The 26,792-nt window shown below is 44.7% G+C and overlaps 1 protein-coding gene across 1 annotated transcript in view; it reads left to right on the top strand.

Moving 5' to 3' along the window:
- The first annotated feature begins 9,765 nt into the window (after positions 1-9,765).
- Positions 9,766-26,792, top strand: part of TMEM106C (transmembrane protein 106C) — a 59,036-nt gene continuing 42,009 nt past the window's right edge. Inside the window, exon 1 of the mRNA XM_082246804.1 lies at positions 9,766-9,917. The gene's annotated coding sequence lies outside the window, so the exon portion shown is untranslated. The remainder of the gene's footprint in view (positions 9,918-26,792) is intronic.

Genomic DNA, 26,792 nt, shown 5'->3' with positions numbered 1-26,792 from the left:
TCGTCTTCTGGATCCAGGCATGGTGGTGGAGGATGCCCTATGCAGTGATGTATACTTTTATTTTGCATATTCCATGGCAGCAGTTGTGTATGTTTCTCTGTTTTTCTTCCCTGGTTCTAATGTCTTCCAGCCTATGGCGGCCAGAGCGCATTTTCTTTAAAGGCCGCCACTTTCTCTTCCGGCCTGGCATCCCTGGGTTACTCCTGCCCAGGGACTCAGAGCATGCGCACTGTGGGCAGTGGTGGTGTCATTACAGTGGAGAAATTCAATCAGCGGTCAGTACTGTAATGAGATTTCTCTGTGGGAAGCTTGCAGCAGTTTCCCTAAATGCAGTGCAATTATCTCAGGTATATGCTCTGCAATAACACCCTTGTGTGCTGCCTGTGTGTGTGAGAGATCCTGATTGCAGGTTGGCTGTATGGTTTTCACACTACAGATGTATCACTGCCCCCCCCCCCCCCTCCCTTTGTGGCCAGCCTTTGTGTAGACGGGATGAGAGGGTGTGTTTAATCCTTTCCTCACTTGCCTGGGCACTCCTTTTGGGTTTTTAACCCTTTTCTTTCCACCCTATTTTGTTTTCTTTTTAGTTTTTTTAAGTCCTTCTACGTCAGATTGACAATAAACAGCATGAGATGATAAAGACCTCATTAGGTCAATACATCAACATTCTTCTTCCAGATTTAGTGGTCATTGGTCACCGTCAAGGTCCAGCCTTCATAGCAGAAGCTCTGAATCCTCCTTTAGGCACCACATTCAATGCCATGTCAGCTGCTCCAAGGAAGGAGCCTGCTGGGGATGCAGGACTTAGGTCCCAGAGGGCAAGTCTCTGTGTGAGCCATACTAAACCCAGGCGGATGGAAAAGGGGATGGTGATTTCCAGCAAATGGAATCTCTGGTAAGCGCGTAGTGCAGAAAACCCTTAAAGAGTGGAGTACAAGCAACAGGTGAAGTCCAACAGCTGTTACGATGTGTTGTCAAACTAGAGACAGCCAGGAAGAACTGGAAACATCCTAACCAAGCTATCCATCTATGAAGACCTCAGAAAGTGAGGCAGAGCGAGATTAGTCCCTTTGCCTTTGTGACACTCTTGGTCAAGACAATGAAGGGGGCATTTACACGAGTAAGAACCTGTAGAGTCTCCTGCAAAGCAAGAGGAAGTTCTTTAAGCACCTCTAGAGAGAGCGTTCCAATTTCCCAATTCTAACGGAAATAAGGGACATCATTTTGGATAAGCGGAGCAAGGTCGTGAGATCTACCTCCCTTCTGAGCAAGATGGCCAAGCTCTATCCATTCAGAGATAAGGATGTGAAGCATCTAAAGGCTGCCTTTGTTGTTGGTAGGCCTTAATGAGGCAAGCATGTTGCTCTTCCTTGGAAGATACAGTGAATGGCCTGAAAGTCATCCTGGGCTCTTGTGGCCATGTTTAAAGTGATGGAAATGTAGAAGGAGAATGCGGACGCTGAATTTGAGAGCATTTTTTAGAAACTCTGTAGTTCAGGAGCCTGAGCTGGTGTCAGTTTCCATGGTGAGGCTCCAATTGACATCATCCACATAGTGGCGTGGGTTTTGTTCCCATCAGTTAGGGCAAAGTGATTGCTATGGCTGGAGCCTGAGCATGCTGATCCAGCCTCTAACAGGCCTAGTGTAAGATCCCTTTGAGGGAACTTCATCTTTTGACAATCTGGTCAGCACCGTAACCTGGGCCACAGTTGACAAGTTGGGTCTTGTCTCAGGACCAGCGCCTGCTAGGCTGGAAGACAACACAGTCTAGAGGACAAAGTTCAGAGCGTGTAAGGGTCGCACGTTTTTTTTTTCTTTTTTACAGGCCAGGTCTGGATTTTAGAAAGAGCTGATGAAGAGGCCAGATATCCAGATATCCCCTCAGAAGTATGCTAAAAGCTTGACCTTGGGTATCCAAGAAACTACTGAGTTTGAGTCTCAGACTACTGGAACGTCAAAGCGGTCTTTTCAGGACACGCATGGTCCATCAGAAGTCCTCCTCATCTTCGGATTCATTTCCACTGATTTTTCCTCACTCTGAGGTAAATTTAAACATATACTCTTGTATCACATAAAGTCACTGGTGTCGCAAATTGCTGCTGTGCCAGTCCCAGGATGTGAGAGATTTCAGGGCATGTACTCACCTCTCTTTATGGTCATTAAGAGGAGCGACTTGCGGAGGCCAATTGTAGACATCACAAACCTAAACCAATTTTCAGCAAAAGGAAAAGTTTAAGATGGAAACATTGTCCCTGATTCATAGGGGGTCCAGCCGAGTGACTGGCTCATTTCCAATAGACCTAAAGATGCCTACCTTCAGGTGCCCATTGTAGAAGACTTCTGCAAGTTCCTTCGGTTCGCAGTAGGTCAAGACCATCTCCAGCTTGCTTGTCTACCATTTGGGCTTTCAACATCACCCTGTGTGTTTTAAGGATCTTATTGGTTGTTAAGGTCTTTATTAAAGCAAGGAGCATACGCCTGAATAATTACTTGGATATTCTTCTCCTACTGTCCCAAGACAGAGGGCAGCTGCTCCTCTGAATTTGGTTGGAGGCTGATCCTGGAAAAGAGACACATGGAGCCCACTCTGTCTCTTGTGTGCCTCTGGGCTGGTTGATATAATTAAGAGGACCATTGCTTTGTCTCTGGATCCCAATGTTCTGGAACAAAATACTCCTGGCCGTGTCTTCTTCCCACCTGCGTGCCTTTCAGTTTCTAAAATGTTCGACACTATGGTGTCTACAGATCCAATGGTCAAGTGGACGCTCCGGAGAATGTGCTCCTTCCGGAAGGTGTTTCTCCACCAGTGGGAGCCAGGAAGCAGAATTCAGGTCATCTACATAACCTCAGTCATGAGAGTGAGTCCCTTGGTGACTGCAGTGGAGAAACTGGCTCATTTGCCATTCCATTGCCCCATTTCCTGGTTCACAATCACATTCAATACCACCAATATGGGATGGGGGGGCTTGCTGCCTGTCGGGGATAGCTCAAGGCAGGCGGGGCTGTCAATTTCTCAAGATTGTATTTAACATTCTGAAACTACGGCAACCTTCTGCACCATACAAGCCTTTCCCATATAACAAAGGGAGCGTCAGTGCTCTTAGGCTAGTCAACACTACGGCAGTCTCCTACGTTAAAAGACAAGGAAGATTCACAGCCGGTTCTCTACTACAGGAAGCGGAGCCAATTATGTCTTGGGCTCAGAAGAATCAAACCTACATATTAGACTGTGGCTTATTTCCCCGGAGTCCAGAATATTCTAACAGACTTTCTTTCCAGAGTTCAGTTGGACAACAAGGAATGGTCTTTACATGTGGAGGTTTTTAAGGCGCAGATGGCCTGATGGATCAACGGAAATGCAACAGATCCTGTGCGTTTCTTCAAGTCCTGGTCATCCTCGGGTTTCTACGAAAACCCTGAACAGAATTTGTGGCGATAGTGGCAGTGATGCCCTGTTGGCCACTGGGTGCATTTCTACATCCATGTCCAGCACGGTTACGTTTGACGGTCTGGTTCTTGAGATTGGAGGTCCTCGGCTGGTCCCCCTGGGTCATCTCTCTCTCCCCTGAATGTCAGGAGTGAACAGAATCAAAGTTTACGGGAGAATCTGGTCAAAGTCTGTGCAATATATGTCTGCTGCTGACGGATCATGTACTGATCTAGAAGTTCTAAATATTCTGGGCTTCCTCGAGTCAGATTTAGATTTGGCTATATTGATTAGCTCCTTCAGAGTACAAGTGTCTGCTTTATCCTCCTTCCCAGGTGTTTGCAGGTCTAGGTATCCTTTCTTGTCCAACAATTATTCAAGGGAGCAGCTAGGTTCAGACCTCAGAGGTTTTCTAGATGGAATCTCACTCTTGTTCTCAACTCCCTCTCAGGAACTGGAGCTGAGTGTTCTAGGGCTGTCTCAGTTAAAGGCCTCTCTGTCATGTTTGCTTTTCTCCTGGCTATCACGTCAGCATGAAAGCCTCAGAGATTGATTCACTGGTCATGGACAGAGTTGTATAAAGTACTCGAAACCCATACTTGAGTAAAAGTACAAATGCTCGATCAAAAAGTGACTTAAGTAGAAGTGGAAGTGCTCAATCAAAAAGTGACTTGAGTAGAAGTACTAAAGTATTCAAAAATTTTTGTACTTAAGTATTGCAAGTAGTTTTTTAAAAATGTTGCTACTCAAGTACTGAAAGTAAAAGTACCGGTAGTTTTGAAAAAAAAATTGCTACTCAAGCACTGAAAGTAAAAGTACAAGTACTGTGTTATGTAGTTATTAAAGAAAGAAGTCAAAAGTTTGAACATCATATTGTTTTTTATTATTTCAAATGCAGCTTTTATTTATATATACAGTAGCATTTATTTTCGTATGCGCTGATAATACACATGTTTTGAGCTTCATGAAACCTGCCATCTACTGTTCTGGCAGTGGTAATTTTTATAATAGTAACGAGAAACTATGCAGCACAAAAAAAAAATATCGGAGTAGAAGTATTGAAATCATTGAAAAAGTGTAGTGAAGTAAAAGTGGAAGTAGGAGAAAGAAATTCTACTCTAGGAAAGTACAGATACCGCCTTTTGGTACTTAAGTACAGTAGTGAAGTAGTTCTACTTAGTTACTATACATCTCTGGTCATGGAGAACTTTTCTTAACATTCTTTCAGTTTGAGCGGTGCTTTTACCTATGCTTCACTCAATTCCCAACGGTAATCAGTCTTTCATGGGAACCAAGAAATTGTTCTGCCAACCTTTGGAGTACTAACTTGCGTCCTTTAGATGTGGGAGAGGTCGCGCTGTAGCTTAGTTGGTTAAAGTGCATGTCTAGTAAACAGGGAATCCTGAGTTTGACTCTCAGCAGTGCCTTCCTTTGGTTCTAGGAATCTCTCACATATTGTGAAGTTATATCTATAAGCTGCAGCTTCCTTCAGGCTTCAGAGAATGCCTGTTCATTCTTTTTGCTGGAAAGGACAAAGGGAAACGTGCCTCATCTAGAACGACTGTGGCATGGATTGTCTGGGCCATCCGACAGGTTCACAGAGCTGAGGGCTTGGCTCCTAGGGAATGGTGATCGCTCACTCGACCAGCAGTGTGTCCACATCCTGGGCGGCTTTTCAGCATGTGGTTCCCAATGTAATCAGTAGGGCTGCCTTGTGGTTCCCGATCAATACATTTATGGCTCAATATTGTTTAGAGTCAGGGCAGCCATCAGAAATGTTGGGGCCCCTTACACAGCTTTAGGACTGGGCCCCCCGGTGCTTAACCACCAATCTTCCCCATGGCCCGCCCACTGGCCGTCCCACCAAATCTGCCCACTGGCCATCTTACCAAGTCCTTCAGTGCACCCACTTTTATTTTAGCACTCTTACAACTTAATATATGAAAATGAAAAGTGTATTACAAGTCATCAGTGTGAAAGGGGCCTTCAGTAATTAAGGTATAGTGTGCCCCCTTTCAATGCAGAGAGACCAGCGTGCCCCCTTTCAATGCAGAGAGACCAGCGTGCCCCCTTTCAATGCAGAGACCAGCGTGCCCCCTTTCAATGCAGTGACCAGCGTACATGCCCCCTTTCAATGCAGTGACCAGCATAAATGCCCCCTTTCAATGCAGTGACCAGCGTACATGCCCCCTTAGAATTTAGTGACCAGCATACATGCCCCCTTAGAATGTAGTGACCAGCATACATGCCCCCTTAGAAAGTAGTGACCAGCGTACATGCCCCCTTAGAATGTAGTGACCAGCATACATGCCCCCTTAGAATGCAGTGACCAGCATACAGGCCCCCTTAGAATGCAGTGACCAGCATACAGGCCCCCCTAGAATGCAGTGACCAGCGTACATGCCCCTTAGAATTTAGTGACCAGCATACATGCCCCCTTAGAATGTTTGTGACCAGCATACATGCCCCCTTAGAATGCAGTGACCAGCGTACATGCCCCCTTAGAATGCAGTGACCAGCATACAGGCCCCCTTAGAATGTAGTGACCAGCATACATGCCCCCTTAGAATGTAGTGACCAGCATACATGTCCCCTTAGAATGCAGTGACCAGCGTACATGCCCCCTTAGAATGTAGTGACCAGCATACCTGTCCCCTTAGAATGTAGTGACCAGCATACATGTCCCCTTAGAATGTAGTGACCAGCATACATGCCCCCTTAGAATGTAGTGACCAGCATACATGCCCCCTTAGAATGTAGTGACCAGCATACATGCCCCCTTAGAATGTAGTGACCAGCATACATGTCCCCTTAGAATGTAGTGACCAGCGTACATGCCCCCTTAGAATGTAGTGACCAGCCTACATGCCCCCTTAGAATGTAGTGACCAGCGTACATGCCCCCTTAGAATGTAGTGACCAGCGTACATGCCCCCTTAGAATGTAGTGACCAGCGTACATGCCCCCTTAGAATGTAGTGACCAGCCTACATGCCCCCTTAGAATGTAGTGACCAGCATACATGTCCCCTTAGAATGTAGTGACCAGCATACATGTCCCCTTAGAATGCAGTGACCAGCATACATGCCCCCTTAGAATGTAGTGACCAGCATACATGCCCCCTTAGAATGTAGTGACCAGCATACATGCCCCCTTAGAATGTAGTGACCAGCATACATGCCCCCTTAGAATGTAGTGACCAGCATACATGCCCCCTTAGAATGCAGTGACCAGCGTGCGTGCGTGCCCCCTTCAATGCAGTGTGCCCCCCCTGGGCGGGGATGGGGATGATGGAGTTGCATTGTAAAAATGGCTGGGGATGATTCTGGGTGGGGATGAGAGTTACTAAGTGAAGAGGCTTTCCACAGTGTCATTCCTTTCCCCACTCAGAATCATCCCCAGCCATTTTTACAATGCAACTCCATCATGTCTGGAGTCTGTATGTGTCCCATCAGGAGTCCAAACAAAAGAACAGGTGGACCAGCAGCAGGCTGCAGCGCCAGCACATCACACATTCAAAGTTTAGTGACTTTTACCCTCCACGCTGATCTTCATTCTACTCCATGTACCTGCGAGGACTGGGGACACTTCCTCCTGCATAATGATAACCACACCCCCATGCTGAGTGCTGGCCAATCAGCTACTTGGCAGGATCTACCCGCGGCCACTCGGAGGAGAAGAAAGCCTGTATGCAGGGATTTCTTCTCCTTCTCTTCTCTTCAGTCAGACGGCGGCGGCGGTGGGGGCGGGGGGCGTGCGGCAACGATCTTGCTGATGATTAGAACGCCCCCACCCCCACCAAACAAAGGCACAAACAGTATTATCCCATATCCCCCCCCTCCCCGTGGCGGGGGGAGGGGGGGTCAGGTGCGGGTGGCGGTCGTGGTGAAGTTCAGAAGATAATATTCTTAAAGTGTAAGGGAAGCAGTCCCCGCCGGGCCCCTCTAGAGGCTCGGGCCCCTTACACAGGTACTGCCTGTACCCCCCTGATGGCGGCTCTGTTTAGAGCCGGCCTCTTTATCTTCTGATTAAATCCTGTCGATTGACATTGTCAATGAAACCCTTTTCTTTTGTTCTGCAATTGCCCACCTGGGTTTGTATGGCTAGTTATTTTCCATCCGTATGCTGCCATGGAGTCTTTCAGGAAAACAGAAAATTTCCTATCAAATACTTACCGTAATTTTCCTTTCCTGATAGACTCCATGGCAGCAAGAGTAGGCTAGTTACGGAACGCGCCCTCTGGCTCAGAGCAAATATTTATGGGAGTGGGGTCCAATAAAGGAAGAATGGATGCAGTGTTAACCCATATGTATTCAGGAAAGGAAAATGATGGTGTTTGATAGGAAATTTTACGTTTTTGGTTGTAACATGACAAAATGTGGAAAATTTCAAGGGGTATGTATACTTTTTCAAGGCACTGTATATTAAGGTGACTAGATTTTTAAAAATATTTATTTATTTTTATTGGAAAATGACACAGGACTGCATAATACACAGAGCGCTGGGCATAGGATTGCATAATACACAGAGCGCTGGGCACAGAACTACATAATACACAGAACACTGGGTACAGGACTGCATAATACACAGAGCACTGGGTACAGGACTACATAATACACAGAGCACTGGGCACAGGACTGCATAATACACAGATCGATGGGCACAGGACTACATAATACACAGATCGATGGGCACAGGACTACATAATACACAGAGCGCTGGGCATAGGACTGCATAATATAGAGGAGGGTGTTAGGCATAGAGTTCAGGGTTCAGAGGCTTGCTCTGCACAGAGGACACTTCTGCCCCCACATGCATAGACATAGCTCACCCCTGCACCCTTCTCTCACAGATTATCTCTGCAGCCACCTGTTTGCCATTCCCCCACAACAGCTAAACTCTCCATCTCTCCATGCAGCTGCATCAGCTCTGACCCCCTGCTCCCCCGCTGCCCTCACCTGTGTACAAACAGACCCCCCCCCTCCCCCTATCTACTCATCTCTCGTTCTCAGCCCTCCGCACAGTAAATTTTTGGCTCTGCCTCTCCTCCACTGAACAGCAGCAGGAGTGGCAGTGAGATGCCCTGTCTACAAAAATCCAGCCCTGAATCCGGGGACAAAACCAGGGACATACTTGGACCGGGGACAGTGTCCTCAATCCGGGGACATCTGGTCACCCTACTGTGTATATATATATATATATATATATATATACGTGATTCTGCACTTCCACCTACCAGTGGTGCACACGCACCACCGGTGGGCTGCTTTTGCTGTGAATATTCACGGCAGAAGCCGATTTGTGGGTAACAGCACTTGATGTCCTGTGGCACCTGCCAATCGTCTGTAATACACGCAGAAGTTAGATCTGCCTAAGTAAACAAAGAGATCGCTGTTCTAACAGGGGGGAGGGAATGGATTCTGTATTCCTGCAAAGCAGGGTCTAGAATCCATTACTTTGCATAGTAAAAGCAGCACACACAGTACAAATAAACACTGGTTAGGCACACAGGTAACCCTTTGATCTCCCTGGATTTTTAATTGCTTCCCATTAGTACAGTGACAGTGCATATTTTTAGCACTAATCACTCTATTAGTGTCACTGGTTCCTGCAAACTGTCAGTTAGTGTTTGATTGTCAGCTGAAATATTGCAGTCCTGCTATAAGTCGCCAATCGCTGCCATTACTAGTATAAAAAAAAAAAATCCATATATATATTCCATGGTTTGAAGACGCTATACCGTTTGTGTAAACCAATCTATATACGCTTATTGTGATTTTTTTTTACCAAAAAACCTGGCCCGAATACATATTGGCCTAAATTTATGAAGAAATTTAATTGTTTACATTTTTATTGGATATGGTTTATGCCAGAAAGTTAAAAAAAATATATATATTTTTTTTTTCAAAATTGTCTTTTTTTTTTTGTTTTGTTTATAATGCAAAAAATAAAAATCGCAGAGAAAGCTCTATCTGTAGGAAAAAGGGACATCATTTTGTTCGGGCAGTGTTGCACAATCGCGCAATTATCAGTTCAAGTAATGCAGTGCCACATCGCAAAAAATACCCTGGTCATGAAGGGGGGTAAATCTTCTGAAGGTCAAGTGGTTAAATCAAAAAAAAAGTTAAAGAGAAACTATGGCTTGGCTGATACATTTAGAACACAACAGTATTTCCGACTCCCTGGACATGGATGTATAGAACAGAAGAAATGTCCGGGAACCATGCTGGCAGGACGTGTGAAGAATTGGTAACCCCTCCCCATAGGAAGAGCTCTTCTCCTCCCACCGGCGCCTAGCAGCATCACTCACGCGCTGTACGTAAACAAATATGGCGCTTCTGCTTCCGGTCACGAGGTGTGCACAGAGCCGGGGGGAGGGGTTTGACAGGTGTGTGTGTGTGTTTTGTTTTTATTCAGGGTGTACGATATTCTCTCCAGCCTCCGATATCCACATTGTGCGGGACACCCGGCCCCCGCCACCCTGACCGGCAGGTGAGTGACCGTCCAACATTACAATGTCTCCGAGCACTGTCCTCTTGTTATGTCGGGTTTCATCTATACGGGTGACCCTGTTCTGTTACATTGTTGTGTCTTATGGAAGTCATACATCCAGCTGATCGCACACCATGCAACTCTGCTGACTCTGTCTCTTTTATGTAGAACATTCTCAGATGGGCGACTCTGCCACTAACAGTCCATCAGTCACCAGCGTCAGAATCATTGATTGTAATGGTCAGCCAAAGGCTGATGACACATGTGTGATTCTGCCCCTGGGTACAAATCGCTAACAGGAGGATCGCTTAAAAGGCTGCCCGTTTGTCACTTTGGAATTGCTCCCTCTGTAACCACACACTGCGAGGTGGCGCTGTGTCTCAGGGCACCGCGAGGTGGCACTCTGGAGGTGGCGCTGTGTTTTGGGGGCGCAGCGTGGTGGCGCTGTTGTCTCAGGGTGGCGCGAGGTGGCGCTGCCGCTGGGTGGCGCTGTTGTCTCAGGGTGCCGCGGGGTGGCGCTGTTGTCTCAGGGTGACGCGAGGTAGCGCTGTGTCTCGGGGCGCTGCGAAGGTGCTGCTGTGTCTCGGGGCGCCGCGAGGTGGTGCTGTCTCGGGGTGCCGCTGTGTCTCAGGGTGCCGTGCCACCTCTGGGTACTGCTGTGTCTCGGGGTGCCGCTGTGTCTCGGGGGCGCAGCGAGTTGCCGCTGTGTCTCGGGGGCGCAGCGAGTTGCCGCTCCACTATGGAATTTCTCCCTCTGTAACCACACACTGCGAGGTGGCGCTGTGTCTCAGAGCGCCGCGAGGTGGCACTCTGGAGGTGGCGCTGTGTTTCGGGGGCGCAGCGTGGTGGCGCTGTGTCTGGGGGTGCCGGGATGTGGCGCTGTTGTCTCAGGGTGCCGCGAGGTGGCGCTGCTGCGGGGTAGTGCTGTTGTCTCAGGGTGCCGCGAGGTGGCGCTGCTGCGGGGTAATGCTGTTGTCTCAGGGTGACGCAAGGTGGCGCTGTGTCTTGGGGCGTCGCGAAGGTGCTGCTGTGTCTCGGGGCGCCGCGAGGTGGTGCTGTCTCGGGGTGCCGCTGTGTCTCAGGGTGCCGCGCCCCCTCAGGGTACTGCTGTGTCTCGGGGCGCAGCGAGTTGCCGCTGTGTCTCGGGGCGCTGCGAGTTGCCGCTCCACTATGGAATTGCTCCCTCTGTAACCACACACTGCGAGGTAGCGCTGTGTCTCAGGGCGCCGCGAGGTGGCACTCTGGAGGTGGCACTGTGTTTCAGGGGCGCAGTGTGGTGGCGCTGTCTGGGGGTGCCGGGAGGTGGCGCTGTTGTCTCAGGGTGCCGCGAGGTGGCGCTGCTGCGGGGTAGTGCTGTTGTCCCGCTGCCGTGGGGTGGCGCTGTTGTTTCAGGGTGACGCGAGGTGGCGCTGTGTCTTGGGGTCCCGCAAAGTTGCTGCTGTGTCTCGGGGCGCCGCGAGGTGGTGCTGTCTCGGGGTGCCGCTGTGTCTCAGGGTGCCGCGCCACCTCAGGGTACTGCTGTGTCTCGGGGCGCAGCGAGTTGCCGCTGTGTCTCGGGGCGCAGCGAGTTGCCGCTGTGTCTCGGGGCGCAGCGAGTTGCCGCTCTGCCTAAGTTGCCTGGGTGACCTCAGACTAAGAAAAAGCGTTCTCCGAAAAAAGACTGTCCCTCAAGAGAGCGTTTAAGATTCAGCAGCACTGAGATGCCACTGCGCACTGCGAGATGGTGCTCTGTCGCCACGCACTGCTAGAATGCCGTCTGACCTCAGCCTAAGAAGGAGCGTTCTCCGAAAAAGGACTGTTCCTCCCACCGAGAGAGCGTTTGACATTCAGCTGCACTCAGTGCTGCAACAGAACGAAATCTTGCAGGCCATTTTCACACAGGCTTCAGCCTGTACAAGAGCAGTGTGGACGGCAAGCTTTGGCAAAGCATTTGAAGAGCTTTCTTCAGTCTTGTTAAAGCTTTAGGCCCCTTTCACACATACGGTCCGATCAGATCTGCCTGTCAGTTTTTCAGGCGGATCTGATCGTATCCTCCATGCACCCCCATGGGGCAGCGGATGTCAGTGGAGTTATCTCTGCTGACACCCGCTGCCATTCGATCTGATTCTGTCCGTCAAATCAGGACGGATGTAAACCCTATTTTCTGTCCATCGGATGAGAATGGACAGGCGGTCCGTTCTCATCCGATTCCTTCATAGGGGACATCGGGGATCTGACAGCTCAGTCTCCGCACACAGAGTGGAGACGGAGCTGTCATCCGCCTGCTTAGCGGGGATCGGCGTATCGGTCCTCGCTGAGCAGAACGGCTCTGTCGACGGAATGGAGCCGCGTGAAAGGGGCCTTAGGGCTCGTTTACACATGCTTCAAAATGTGGCTTCGGACATGCTTTTTTTTTTTTTTTTTAACAACTACAGGTCCACCCTACAGCAGTTTTACTGCTACGAGGCAGCACCTGTGTGCCAGATTACGTGTGTATATATACATGAAATGACACTTCCAGGTAGGGGGAGCGCAAGCGCACCGCCTGGCTGCTCGCTTTTGCTGTGATTACACACAGCGGAAGCCAATCGGCGGATGCACAGTACCCAAAGTCCTCTGACACCCGCCAATTGTTCGGCAGAGATGTAGAACGGCGATATGTTTATGTAAACATGTAAACAAGACAGGGAAGACGGAGTTTGTGTCCCTTCAAAGCGGGATATAAATTCTATCTCTTCCCCTAGTAAAAGCACCTCCCACACTACAGTAAAACACTGGTTAGGCACACAGTTAACCCCTTTCCTGCCAGTGCTAGTATAGTGACAGCACATTATTATTATTATTATTATTATTATTATTATTATTTTTTTTTTTTTTTTTTAACACTGGTCCCCAAAAAGTATCAGACTGTGCAATATCGCAGTCCCGCTGTAGGTTGCTGATCGCTACTAGTATTAGTACAAAATATAAATATCCCATTGTTTGTAGACTCTTGTGCAAAGCAATCAATATGCGCTTTTTGGGGTTTTTTTTTTTTTTTTTGGGCAGAATACATTTTGGCCTAAATTCCTGAAGAAGTTAGATTTTTTTTTTTCTTTTTTTTTATTGGATAGGTTTTATAGCAGAAAGTACAAAATATTATTTTTTGTTCGAAATTGTTGGTCTTTTGTTTATAGCGAGAAAAATAAAAAACATAGAGGTGGTCAAATGCCACCAAAAGAAAGGGTGGGGAAAAAAGAACATGGATTTTATTTTGGTACATTTTTGCATGACCACAAAATTTTCAGTCAAAGTAACGCAATGCCATAATGCAAAAAAATGGCCTGGTCACGAAGGGGGATAAATCTGGAGAGCAAGTGTTTAACCACTTGCCGACTGCCGCACGACTATTTACGTCGGCAGTCAGCCTCTCACAGGCAGTAACGTAGGGCTACGTCGCTAGCCTGTGAGGGTTTTGGGAGCACGGGCCACCCCCCCCCCCCCCCGCGTGTGCGCCCGGCGGACGCAATGTCCGTGACAGCGGGAGAAAGGCAGGCGGCTAGTGTAAACAAAGCCGCCTGTCAGTTCTCCCTGTGTAAGAATGATGATCAAACGGTTCTACTATGTAGGACCGTTTGATCACTGTTCTTACACACACAGCCAATCACAGTTAGAAGCACGCCCCTAGGACACACTTAACCCCTCCCTCTCCAATACAGCTTAAAGACCACAACATACAGGGGTATACAATGTACGGTTAAAAGCAAACACACACACGCATCATAGGTTGAACTGGATGGACTGATGTCTTTTTTCAACCTCACTAACTATGTTACTATGTTACTATGTTACTATGTTACAGTTAACTCCTTCACTGCCAGTGTCATTTTTACAGTAACAGTGCATATATATAGCACTGATTACTGTAGTAATGTCACTGGTAACCCCAAAAGTGTCAAAAATATCAGTCAAGGGTCCGATCTGTCCGCCCCAATGTCGCAGTCCCACCCAAAAAAATCACAGATCGCCGCCATTACGCGCTAAAAAAAAAAAAACAACAAAAATGACAAAAATATTTCCCTTTGTTAGTAAACGCAATAACTTTTGCGCAAACCAATCAAAATACGCTTTTTGCGATATTATTATTTTTTTTTTTTTTTTTTTACCAAACGTATGGTAAAAAAAAAAAATTGTCCTAAAATGTTAAAAAAAATTTTTTTGGGGAATTTCATATAAAAAAAGTGAAAAATATTGTTATTTTTGCAAAATTGACGCTCTTTTTTTTGTTTATAGCGCATGATCAAAAAATCGCACAGGTGATCAAATACCACCAAAAGAAGGCTCTGTTTGTGGGGAAAAAAAGGACGCCAAATTCGTTTAGGTACAGCGTCGCACGACCACGCAATTGTCCGTTAAATTCACGCAGTGCCGAATCGCAAAATAGGCCCTGGTCAGGAAGGGGGTAAAATCTTCCGGGGCTTAAGTGGTTAAAGAGGTTGTAAACCTGAAAAAAAAATTCTCTTCTTTTTGCAACCTGTAAGACAAACACATAATGAGCTAGTATGTACCGCATACTAGCTCATTATGAAATACTTACCTTAGAACGAGCCTCCGCCCGTCTTCTGGGATCGCGGCATCCGGCCATCTGATTGGCCGGAGCCGCGGTGATGTCACTCCTGCGCACGCGTGCGGGAGCCGACGGTCACAGCACGGGTCTCTGAAGGAACGGCACGAGCGGCCTTTCCTTCAGAGCGCATGCGCCAGTGACGTCACTGGCTGCATGTAAGCGAAATATCTCCTAAATGCTGCATGTTTAGGAGATATTTACAGTACCTATAGGTAAGCCTATGATAAGGCTTACCTATAGGTAAAAGTGTCAGAGGAGGGTTTACTTCCTCTTTAAGCGCTCTCAATGCCAATCAAAGCCCCTGTCCCTAAGTAAAATGGTAAGCTTACAGTTCTGTTTACACGTTGGTTTTGCTTTGCTTCGCTTCAAAAATTATACCCCATGTTCCACATTCTGCACAGCGTGGAAGCAATCTAGAAGAAGGCGAGCGGGGACCAGAGAGAGGAGAAACAGCAAACCAGAGGATCAGCAGAGCTGTGGGTTACTACTGGGTGGGGGATGAGCAGGCGTTTTGCTTGAACAAGGGTGCTAATAAGCTGGGAATCTGTTGTATGAGGGTACCAATGACCTGGCAGTCTGCTGAACAGGGGTACTTATGATTAGGATCTGCTGACTGGGGGTTGAGCTGGGGTTCTGCTGGGCCCCTTCAAAACAAATATTACATTTACACACACAATGGGTTTTTACCAAGCTTCAAAAAAGCATCACGAGGCATCAAAAAAGCATGTTGAAGCGGAAGGCACTTAAATGTGTGTTGAAGTCGAAGCAAGTGTAAATGAGCCCTTAAAGTACCATTAAGCTCTAGTTTGTAAATATTGAACACGGATCTTAACGGGAGCGCTGACTTTAAACAAGCTGCTAGCAGGTTTCAGCACTACTTGAAGTCTGCTGAAGCGTGCTAGCACCTTGTTTAAAGTGGCAATCAGCTCTCCCATTGGGATCTGTGTTTAACATTTACAAACTACCTAAATGATACTTAAAGAAATTCTCCAAAGCTTGCTGAAAACTCTGCAGATGCTTTTGCTGTTCACACTGCTCTTATACCAGCAACCCTGCTGTTAGGCATTTGTCTCTAGAGGCAGAATCACTCGTGTCATCAGCCTTAGGGTTACTATACACAATACCAGGGCTCGACAAACCCCAGGCATCAGGTCGCATTGGCGACTAGAATTAGCGGCCTGGTGCCTGAGCTATACTGCGGCAGGCGTCTTGTTCCCATGCTACCCCTGCCTGCGGGTGTGCAGAATAAGATGCCACACTGCCCAGTAATTGAGACTCCCTGGAGTGAGATGCTTACGTCAGGGAACTGGCGTCCTCTTGTGGTGGCCGGGACTGAGACAAGCAGTCACTGACTGCGCATAGGTTCTCCCTGCCTGTTCTCACTGCTCACCCATCTTCCCAAGAGAAGGTGTTGTGGGCTTGATCTGGTGCCCTGTCCTTTATGGCGAGTGGACAGGGAGTGTGGGGCAGCTGGTTGGAATGGCCTAATTTATACCCCCACAAGGATGAAAAACCTTTATCTTTTTTTTTTTTATTATTATTAAAATTCATTTTTTACTTTTCATTCTCTCTCTCTCATGCCACAGCCACGCAGCCGAAGGCCCCTTTCACACAGACCCCCCTGCCAGTTTCAGGCGGACCTGATCGGACCCTTCAGTCTCCTCTATGGAGCGGTGGATGTCAGCGGAGATGTCTACTGCCACCGTCTGATCCTGTGTGCCAAAAACAGATGGATAGTGGTCCTATTTTCCATCCGTCCGGCAGATTGGATGGAAATGGGACAGGCAGTCCATTTCAATCCAATTACCCCATAGAGGAGAGCGGGACTGTGTCTGTGTTCGCTCTGCATAGCGGAGCAGACAGGACCTATCATCCCCCTGCTCAGCTGGGATTAGCGGAGACATCTTGGCTGAGCAAGCAGTTTCTTCTTAGCGGAGTCGTCCCTGTGAAAGGGGTCTAAGGTGGCATGAGTTACTGGATCTCCTATCACCCCCATCATGCTGCACTATCCTTCCCTATGAGCCACTGCCCATCACACCATCAAGATTGGCAGACCACCTCAGATTGGCAGAGACAGAGAGGCGGGGTGATGTTACTCCGCCAATCCGAGCAGGCTTTGCATTCAATAATAGAATACATCGCCCTCCCTGATTGGCTCAGCGCGGTACACTGTATGTAGCCGAAGCTACGGCACATGCGGTATACCAGTACAGGATTTTCACACAGCCAGTGTCTTGAGAGATTACATCTACCGGTAATACTTCTACTTAGGTTACCTTGGAGATATTATACTCGGCGTATAAGACGACCCCCCTATTTTTGGGGGATTTTTTTGAGGTTCAAAAGTAGTCTTATACGCCAGAAAATACAGTATTCACATTTACCTCTTGGGCTCATTTACATGTGTGATGCCCTTTGAAGAACAATTCACAGTTGATTGCACTTAAGAGGGCATTTGACAGGCCATGAGATGTTATGTTGCCTTCTCAGCACCTGTTTTAACCTCTAAAAACCCACACTACCATGCCGCAGTAGTGTGTATTGCATGGCCCTATTCAGTTGAATGGGTCTCGTTAAGGGAATGAACTGCCCTCCAAACCTGTGAGTAGGAATACGTTTTGACTGCAACATATGTACAGCCTAGTTGGCTGTTTCTGCAGCTTAGGGGAAGCTGAGCCCTGTGTGTTTACTTCCCCTCAGCCGCAAGTTTTAAAGAAGCCTTTTAGTGCTACGGTCAAGAAATTCCTCCTTTCTCAAGAATGACGTACACCTCCTGCTGCCTTTTGGGGTGTCTGCAGTGCTTGAGGCAATATGTGGATGATGGGTGCCTCCGTCTCATTCATTTCCACACGTTTGGCACTTGTGATGCCGTGCTCTACTGGCATTGGCAGAGGACCAGGCAGCCTTTTTGTGCCAGTGCATAGGGCTTAACCCCCTGGAAGGCAACCTGATTACCCACTTTTCACCCAGCCAATGTAGATTAACGGCCATTGCACATGAGCAGCCCAGTTTCCATTTCCAGAGAAGACAGTGAGCAGGCAGGTTAAGGGCATTTTATTACAGAACAGAAAGTGCAGCAGTAAAGACCTGCCTGCTCACTGTTACAGTAGACATTTAGTTCTGCTTTAACCACTTCTGGACTGGAAGGATTTACCCCCTTAATGACGAGGCCATTTTTTTGCGATACGGCACTGCATTACTTTACCTGAAAATTGTGCGGTCGTGTGATGCTGTACCCAAATAAAATTGATGTCCTTTTTTTCACACAAATAGAGCTTTCTTTTGGTGGTATTTGATCACCTCTGCGTTTTTTTATTTTTTGCACTATGAACAAAGAAAAAAATGACAATTCTGAAAAAAAAAACAAAACAAAACAATATTTTTACTTTCTGCTATAAAACTTTCCCAATAAAAAAAAAAAAAAAATGAAAAAATCAAATTTTAAAAAATCCCAATAAGTTAATATTGATTTGTTTGCACAAAAGTTATCATTCTATAAACTAGGGGATAGGTTTACCAGCGGGTTGAGCGGGGAAAAAAAACTGTTGGCTCTGGTTGGAGCCGCTGTACTAACTAGTGATCGCTCGATATCGTTTTTTTCGTTGCCGATACCGATACCTTGCCGGTCTCATATCGGTATCGGACGATATTTTCACACGTAAAATTTTGCAAAAAAATCACAAATTTCGACACAAATCTCTTAATAAACATGAAAATGAAAGAGAGATAGGGAAATGGCGCTGCCTGGTTACAATGATGTGGTTGGAGGTTACTAAGGTGCGGATATGCTGAGGATGTAATTGATATATTGAATGGGATGTGAGGTACTGTAAAAGGAACTACAAAAGAAGGGGAGGGGGGGGGGGGGGGGAGAGGTATTTCTCCCCTGATGGTGATCAGGTAATAAAAAGTGCAATGTGGGGAATGCACTAAAAAGAATGTGGTGTGAGTAAAATTTGTTGTGGCCGTGTAATGTCACCCCAATAGGTATACATAAACTAGTATAAAGAAATCCAGTGAGAAAATATTAAATAAATATACAAAGTGTTGGATGAGCTCCTATGGTTAGAAGAGTATAAATATCTAAAACCTACTATCCAAAACAGATATGATCACACAATATCTAAATAAAATGTATATATAAATAAAATATGGTATAAAAACAGGCGTGAGTAAGGTATATCTTAATATAAAGTGCTAGATATAGTGGTGACAAATAATTGAATAAATAGATAATGGTGGCTTATCTTAAAGTATTAATGATAAATAAATAAAATATTGTGACAAATAGGTAAACAATTAATTGGTGAACAACAGGTGAAATCTGTGCCGACAACACCACCCACAGCTTAAATTTTAGATTATTCATCAGAAACCATCTAAAATTCAAGCCATTTATGGCCAACTTGAAGTGTTTGTTACCCTGTTATGTGCCTGCTGTTCAATGTACTTCTATAAAAAAATTATCCTGTTCGCTTTGTATTGCTTCATTTTTGTGAAATCCCTGGTGTTTCTGCCAGTTCCTCTGTTTTCCTATTAAAATTTGTCTGCACTAAGCAGAACACGGCGTGGTCAGTTCTCTAGCTATGCTGAGAACTCAGTGTGCTCTCCTTCAATGATCAGACTTGTCCCGACTCCCCATCCCTACACAGCCTTTCACTGGGAAGATCCGTGTACTGCTGTTTTTCACCCCCAGCTCTTATGCAGCTGAGAACAGAGGGAATGTGATCAAATTATAAAAGAAAAAAAGGGAAAACAAGGTATTTATGGGTTTTGTTTTATATCTATACACAAATGTTTTGCCTTTCATTTCAATGTTAGGGCTCTTTCACACGGCCGCTCCGCTGTTTTTCTCCGCTGCGGGACTTTTTTTTTTTTTTTTCTTCACGGAGTGGATGACATTTGTGTCATCCACTTCGTATGTCCGCATATCATCCCATCCGTTTGCGGATGATATACGGACATAATGTAAGTCTATGGGCATTGCAGATGTCAGCGGATGACACCGCTGACATCCGATTTTCCTTCCTTTCCGTTTTTTGAACGGAGGAAAAATAGGGTTCTGTTCCGTTACAAAAAACGGAACAGAACTGAAAGGAAGAAAATCGGATGTCAGCGGATGGTATTCCGCTGACATCCGCAATGCCATTGACTTACATTATGTCCGTAAATCATCCGCAAAAAAATAGGATGATTTGCGGACATACGGAGCGCCCGTGTGAAAGGGCCCTTAAACTGAATGGGTTTTTTTTACAGAGTGATTGTTTATGAACACTTTGAGCAAAAATCTAGATGTTTACAAGGCATGCTTTTCACATCAAAGCAGCAAAGTCTGCCTGGTTAAAATAAAAGGATAGGGAATTTCCTAGACTGTGGTAAAGATAAACTATTGATATGCAGTATTTCATATTTGTTTTAATGAATTGACACTTTATTTTTTAGTCCTCTAACTAAGCATCATACATTACATTTAAGTTGACATTATAAAAATAAACGCATACTTCCCTGTCTTCAGCAGTACTTAATAATATTAGAAAGTGATGAAATAATCTATTAGCAAACTGTCCAAATGACATGATCTTCTGGTTAGATGATTTGTCTTTGTTATACAGTATCTATCTACATCTGCAGTGAGAAATGAGGTAGCTAAGATCAGCTGCAGTGCAAATACTGTTTGCTTGTCATTTGCTGACAAAGGATTAATGCTTTCATTGTGTGTGTCTTATGTGCTGACTGCATGTGGAATAGCCAGGCTTTTTATCAGAATCCAGCCTAAAGCTGAAGTTTATTCAGCTTATTTTGCCTTCCATTGTTTCTCCCTCTCATTAACAAAGAATTTAAATTTATGACTTAAACTTTCCGTTTGCATTACATTTATTTTTTTCCCGGGTAGGATTTAATTTAGAGCCCCGTACACACGTACCGATTGTCAGCCGTAAATATTCGGCCGCCGACCGATTTGCCGATTGTAGGCTTGTTAGTATGATGCGGTCATAGCATTTCCATTGATTTAACTAATTGGTCTTAATTGCCATATTATTAGTTTTCTGTTTATGTCCGGGGTGTTGGTACATCAACGACTGACATCCGGTTTCGGACGCTAGAGATCTCGATCCACCAGTTCCGGTCGTTGGAGCGCATGTGTCCGGGGTGCTGGTACGCAAACGAGTGGTATCTGGTTCCGATCGTTGGAAGTTCCGGTCGTTGGAACGCATGTGTTCAACTTCCGGGTTCGGGTCGACGATACGAAGTTCCGCCTTTTCCGTCCCGCTCAGCGTATAAATATGGTAGGCTTACCGCAGGCCACACCCCCTGACAATGTCATCTACTGACGAAACGCGTAGGAGCCTGCGGCACGCCACGCTGGGACACACGAGGGGGCGCGGCGGCCATTTTCTTGGTTGGAAACCAGGTCCCGAGGGCTATACATGAGAGAGACACGCTGTATTGTCTTCTACTAAATGTGAGTTGCCACTTTTTAGCTCGTGCATCAATAAATTTGTTACTGTACTTCACCATGGGAGTTGTTCCCTTTCACACATGTACCTATACTGAGCGGAGCTGATCTGGATATCGCTACGAGCTGGGTTACCATCTGCATGGGTCTTTTGATGTGTGGTACAGGCTGGAAATGATCTCTGTAGCGGGGATCATTGCATTGCTGTAAGGGGCCATTTTTATCTCTTGGTGGTGGTCTCTATACACTGGGCTTTTGGATCGTGGAAAGTTTGGCATTACCTTTTGGGAGCACGTTTTTTTCTCGGAAGGACTTGATTTCCACCAGTTGATTTTATGAATATATATGGACTGTGCAGTTCAAATCTAACATTACAAGCGCTACACCATATATAGCATATGTTTTTCCCTTGATCTGTATTTTCTAATTCAAGATCAGGTGTTGGCAGCTGTACTCAGTTTTTTATGATTATAGTCGATGTGACTCACCTTTTTATATATCAATTCATGTAATATGCATTACTTTTGCTATTGTTATTGGAATTGATGTTTTAGCGCAGCAATACCCCCATTTCTTTTGTTAGTATGATGCTTCCGACAGCCGAGAGCGCATTTTTGGCCGAACAGAATCTGTCGTGCAGACTTTAAAATATTTGTTGGCCGTCGCCAGAACGGCCGATTGTTCGCCAGTCAGTACAGATTTCAGCCGACAGACAGCAGATTAGCAAGACTGGGCATGCTCAGAAAAGAAAAAAGACAAGGAAAGTTAACCATCACATGACATCACTTCTGCAGTCGGCTGTTGTTGGCCGACAAAATTCGTGTGCAGTCTTTTGCAGTTTTCAACAGACACGACAGCCCTGGACAAAAGACGGCCGATCGTTCGGCCGACGATCAGTACGTGTGTACGGGGCTTAAGTCTATTTAAATCACTAGTAAAAAAGGCTTGATTTAAATCATAATTTTTAAAAAGCAGCTGTCATCTCTGTCCTGTAGCGGCTTCTCTGACCCGCTGTTGACTCACCAACAGTTCAATTCACTTTAATGGGACAGCTAGTGATGCAGCAGTGACAAAACAAGGTGAGGGACGTGGCGGCAGCAGGTGAGTGGATGCCCGCTAACAGGCGCTGCCATGATGGATCTAAAATGACAGGTGCTCTTTAAATGTAAGGACTTAGTGTGAAATTGTGTATTAGTGCATTATCTCAGCTTGCATTGAATGAGCTTACCAAAAATGTAAATCTTGCAGAATATACAGTCTCGTGCTACATAAATAAGCTCCATTTCATGCTGCATAAACAAAATTATTAATATATCTTAAATAGAAAAATATCTTTATCTTTAACCACTTAAGGACCAGGTCTATTTTGGACACTTGTTATTTACAAGTTCAAATCAGTATTTTTTGCATTTACATTTATACATTACAGTACATTTATATATAATCTTTTTTTTAACAGTGACCCTAGAGAATAAAATGGAGATTGTTGCAAAACTTTGTCACACCGTATTTGCAAATGCAATTTTTTTGTAAAAAAAATACACTTTTTTTTTTTAATTAAAAAAAATAAGAAAACCGTAAAGTTAGCCCAATTTTTTTCTATAATGCAAAAGAGAATATTACGCAGAGTAAATTGATACCTAACATGTCATGCTTCAAAATTGCGCACGCTTGTGCAATGGCGACAAACATTGGTACGTAAAAATCTCCAAAGGCAATGCTTTAAAAATTTCTATAGGTTACAGAGTTAAGTTGAGTTACAGAGGAGGTCTAGGGCTAGAATTATTGCTCTCGCTCGAACGATCGGGGTGATATCTCACATGTGTGGTTTGAATACCGTTTACGTATGTGGGCGCGACTTGCATATGCGTTCGCTTCTGCGCGCAAGCTCAGAGGGATGGGGCGCATTAAGTTTTTTTTTTTTTTCCCCTCATTTATTTTACCTTTTCATTTTTTAGTTTTACACTGTCCCTTTTTAAATTCATTTTTGATCACTTTTAATCCTATTACAAGAAATGTAAACATCTCTTGTAATAGAAATAAGCAGGGCAGGTCCTCTTTAATGTGAGATCTGGGGTCAAAAAGACCTCACATCTCACATCTACACTTAAAACCAAAAAAATAAAAAAATGGGCCCTTTTTAAGGCCGTTGGTATGACGTCACTCTGGTCCTCCAAGGCCAAAGAGTTGAGTGGGGGGCCATCTTGCCCTCACTCAACTTCCTGCCTGGGACTGGAACAGACCGGATCGTTTTCCCCGCTACCGACGGCTCCGGTAAGTGGGTAAAAACAGGAAGCGGTGGTAGGAGAGCATCTCTCCTGCCACCCATAAAAGTGAATACGCTGCGAAGACCACTTTTATGTGAAAGGGAAACGCCGGCCGTGCATAAAAATACCGGGGTTAGGGCAGCTATCTATGTATGTAGCAGAATACATATTGGCCTAAAATTATGAAAAAATTAGATTTTTACATTTTCTTTTATTGGGAATGTTTTATATAGCAGAAAGTGAAAAATATATACATTTTTTTTTTTTTTTTTTTCAGAATTGTTGCTCTTTTTTGTTTATAGCACAAAAAATAAAAACCGCAGAGGTGATCAAATGCCACCAAATGAAAACTCTATTTGTGGGGAAAAAAGGACATCAATGTGATTACACCGTTGCACGACTGCGCAAATGTCAGTAACGCAGTGCTGTTTCACAAAAAATGGCCTGGTCATTAAGGGGGAAAACCTTCTGCTCATGCTTGTATACCATTTTCTTTTTTTGGGCATCGACTTATTTATCAGCAATTATTAAACACATTGTTGTTTAATCTTCTTTTTTCTGACACTTTATATTTTTTAGTCATCACATATGATATTGTTACTGGTTGCGCTGCACTATTTATTGAGGTTTAGGGCCCCTTTCACACTTGTGCGACTTGGGACTGCAACATCGCATGACAAGTTGTACTCCATGATTTCCAATGAGTACCGTTCATATCTGCGCAACTTCAAAGTAGTCCCTGCACTACTTTGGTCTGACTTTGATGCGATTTCAGGTCCATAGACATGGGCATTGCTTCAAGTCCAATTGCGACAAAAAAAGCGAAAGGGGCCTTATTTCCACTTTAAAGCCCCGTACACACGATCAGATTATCGAATGATCTGTCGTCCGTTTCTTGTGGCATGCTAGTCTGATGTGGAAAGTGAAGAGGTTATTTTCATACGAATTTTCCCGTACGACAGAATTCTACTTCAGAAGTGATGTCATGTGTTGGATTGCTTTGTATGTGTTCTTTCGTCTCTGAGCATGCCTAGTCTTGCTCTTAAGATTTTTTTTCAGTCTAAATCTGTACTGAGACAAAAATCGGACGTTGTTTTGACGGACAACAAAAATTTTATAGCCTGCATCAGGATTTTGTCAGCCAAAAAGTCGGAGTTGGCTGTCGAAAGCACCATACTAACAATCCGAAAATCGGCAGATCGGTCGTCGGACGAAATTTCCCTACAGATTTCTTATTGTGTATACGGGCCTTTAGTCTAGCAGTACCTGGTACTTTCCCTGTTCCCTCTATTAACATTCTAAAGAAAATGCAGGTTCCACCCATACTGACTCACCTGAAGCATGTGTTAGTGTTATCACCTGATTAGTGACTATGCCGAATAGAAGGCTGTGTGCAGTTTTGAAGCAAGCAGAATACAGTATACAGCATAGAGCAATATATAAAAATAGAATATGTAAGGATATAAGATGCCCATTTAAGACGGTTTTGCATGGAACATATCGCAACTGCGATATGCGTGTGATCTGATCTGGGGGTGTCGTTAACCTTAAATTGACACCCCCAGCCTATCGCATATGGCAGTGTGAACTGCCAGGGGTGCGGATGCGATGCGGGAACACGCTGTATATTCGCAGCGTTCCCGCATAGCACAAATGTGAATCGGCACTGACAGAGGAAAAAAAAGAGCCTCTGACAAATGTTTATAAACACAATGCTTTACAATGTATCATTTCGTTCTTTTAGATCAAAGGAATGAACTTCCATCTGGAAGTGAGGGCAGTTTAATCTTTTAAAGACAGCCTTTTTCTGAAACTTGTCGCTTACAAGTTAAAATCAGTATTTTTTACTAGAAAATCACTTGGAACCCCCAAACATTTTATATATATATATATATATATATATATATATATATATATATATATATATATATATATATATATATATATATATATATATATATATATATATATATATATATATATATATATATATATATATATTATAATATAAAAATACTTTTTTTTTTTTTTTTTTAAGCAGAGACCCTAGAGCATAAAATGTTGATCGTTGCTATCTTTTATGTCACACTATATTTGCGCAGAAGTCTTCCAAATGCAGTTTTTTTGGGGGGGAAAATACACTTTAATTTTAAAAATAAAACTAAACAGCCCAATTTTTTTTATAATGTAAAAGATGTTATGCCGGGAATCGTGATCTTTATTCTAAGCAAAAAAATCTCAATTTATCCAGAATCGTGCAGCTCTAGTGATAACAGTAACAAGGACAAATAGAAGGGTGAGTCTCCCCAGCTAAATTCCAGATTGAAAAAGCTTTGCCATTACATACACGTCTATGTGTACCTTCCTGGTAAAAAAAAATGGTGGTTTAACCACTTGCTTACTAAACACTTATACCCCCTTCCTGACCAGGCAAATTTTCAGCCTTTGGTTCTTTCATGCTTTGAATGACAGTTGTGCAGTCATGTAACACTGTACCCATATGATATTTTTATCATTTTTTTTGGCAGAAATAGAGCTTTCTTTTTGGTGGTATTTAATCACCACTACCACTTTTATTTTCTGAAAAACGAACAAAAAAAGACCGAAAATTAGAAGGGGGAAAAAAGTTTTTTTTTCTTTTTTTATAGTTTGTTATAAAATTTTAAAAACCGGTAATAGTTCTCCTTCACTAGTCTGCACTGATAAAGCAGCCCTGATTGGCAGCACTGGGGAGGACTGATTGGCTTTCTTTTTTCCTTCTGCTGTTAGTGTGAGGGGAAAAAAAGCAGATAACCGGCTTCTGTTTACTTCCGCGATCAGCTGTCATTGGCTGACAGCTAATCACATGGTAGAGGGCTCACTGTGATTGGCCCTTTATCATGTGCTGTGGTCAGCCGAGTGCCAAAGACTCAGCAATCAGTGCACCACCCGCGTGCTGTGTTTTGGCTTTAGTGCAGGCACCAAGTGGTTAATAAAATGGCAGTTAGTCCCACAAGCTAAAATCAATTAGTTCTGCTGTACCTTACCTGCATGTCATTGGAAGCATTACAAACTTGGCACTCTTCCTGGTGATGTTGTAAAAGTATGCATTACATTCAAAAAGTTCCTGGAATTTCAGGTTTTTGCCCTTTTACACTGAAGCTCGTCAATTTTCACACTGCAGCATTTCAACGTGTTTGAAAAAAACGCTTAGTGCATTTTAAATGCATTGCAGGCAGCGCATAAGCGGTGAATAGCCGGTTGTTAAGGATGCCGTCGGATGTTGGCTCCTTTTTAAAGGGTAAATAATCAGCAAATAAAGAAAAAACAATATAGCGTATACAATTAGGACACAAATCATATTGTAATTGAATGTTGTTAAAAATTACCTTTTCTTTTTAATCTGCAGCTGTTGTAATTTCCTGAAAATGTAATGCAATATGAATATGGCTACCTCAAGGTGTTCTGTACACAGAATGTTTACTGACCACACTCCAGAAACATAATTTCCTGCTTGTGTGATTGGCTCACCAATTTTCCCAGAAGTCTGCCTAAGATACAAGTCAGATTTCTGGCCTCCCCTGCAA

Source organism: Pelophylax lessonae, assembly GCF_965119305.1.
Source record: "Pelophylax lessonae genome assembly, chromosome: 2".
Lineage (NCBI taxonomy): Eukaryota > Metazoa > Chordata > Amphibia > Anura > Ranidae > Pelophylax > Pelophylax lessonae.
The sequence above is the reverse complement of the archived record's forward strand: the minus strand, read 5'-3'. Positions and strand labels throughout refer to the sequence as shown.